General features: G+C 41.8%; 1 pseudogene; it reads left to right on the top strand.

Annotated features, from left to right (window-relative positions):
- LOC119582367 overlaps nt 1-1,476 on the top strand; it is a 19,552-nt pseudogene that overhangs the window by 16,650 nt on the left and 1,426 nt on the right.

The raw sequence follows: 1,476 nt of genomic DNA, 5'->3' as shown, positions 1-1,476 counted from the left end.
TCTGTCCCTTACTGTCTCTATCACTGTCTACTATATGAAAAAGTTTTTGGGTCCCATTGTCATGCAGAAAACCTGTGCTGGGTTTTTCCAAAACTGTGGCTGGGGTTTTAAAAAATTCCCCGCAAGGGTGTGCACCTAAACCTGGCCCTGCCAGGTTGTGCCCCAACAGTAAATTTCTTAACCCCAGCCTTGTATATTCAGAGTAATAATCAAAAAAATTATTAAGAAGATTTGTACAAATAGTTATTTTCTTAGGAACAGGGTAGTTTTAAGATATGTTCTGTGAAAGCTGATACACAATGATGTTGTCATATAGGCCCAGTACTAGGCCATTGTGTGGTTTTATATTGTGTAAGGCCAGTAACATTGTTTTAGAGAAGGATTTTTTTCTTTTCTTTTTCATTAAAAAAACAACAACAAAAAAATACATAGGAGACTTCGACATAACTGCTCAGCACTGCTTCTGTCTGTTGAAGCACCCTCTTGGATACAACAGAATCCTGCATTATTTACAAATGAAATATGTCTAAGCAGCTGTGTTTAAAAACATCCCCCCAAAGTACCCGGCTTAGAAATTTTGGACTCCCCCCCCCAGAAGGCTGGAGCCCCTGTTGGGGCCCTTTCCCCAGATGAGCCCAGCCTGAGTTGTCTTATTTTCCCCCGAAACCTTAAGGGCTTTGTAAGCCACAGGGGTTTTGATGTGGCCTTTTCCAGGAAGAAAAAGGGTTTTTCTTTTGGGTGTCCCTTTATGACTTCAAGTGTTTGGGGTTTTTGACTGGGGAAAACCCGGTACTGAGACCAACCCCCTTCCCCTCCCAACCTGAAAGCCCTACTCCCAAACCCAAACCCTTTAAAAGCAATTTTTGGGGGGGGCAAAAGAAAAACCATTTTTTGTCCCGGGGATGTATAGAAAAAGAAATTATTATGGGTCTCTTTTTTAATCTACGTGACAAAGCTTTACCCTTTACTGCAGGGGGTAAACCCCGGGTTTGTGATTTTTTAAACCCCCGGAGTCCAAACCCAAAATATCCACATATTTTTTATAAAGGGCCTTACAAAGTCAGTTGACATGTACCACTTTCTACTGTTCCCAGCTTCCCACCAAAGGTCCCCAAGTATCTAGGGCTACATATAGCTACTACTTTTCCTACATGTAGCAAGTAACCCCTAAACAAGCCTGAAGATGAACAGCAAAATTAGTGGGGCTGTAAAAAAAAAGACTTTGTGACGAAGTTGCACTGTTGCATGTAAACCACTTCTTACAGACTGAATGCACAGGGGTAGATGGGGGCTTTTAAAAAAGCATTTTTTTTCCGGGGGAAAAAAGAAGAGTTGTGCAAGGTTATGAAATTTTGATGAAAGCACTCTTTGGATGTTCCCCAGATCATTTGGAAAAAAGGGGAAAAACCCCTTTCCCAAAGGGGTGCCCCTATAGGGCCCAAACCCTATATTGCCCTTCTTTGTTACAAAATACCC

The sequence above is a fragment of the Penaeus monodon genome, chromosome 15 (assembly GCF_015228065.2).
Source record: "Penaeus monodon isolate SGIC_2016 chromosome 15, NSTDA_Pmon_1, whole genome shotgun sequence".
Taxonomy (NCBI): domain Eukaryota; kingdom Metazoa; phylum Arthropoda; class Malacostraca; order Decapoda; family Penaeidae; genus Penaeus; species Penaeus monodon.
This window is presented reverse-complemented; position numbering and strand designations above follow the sequence as displayed.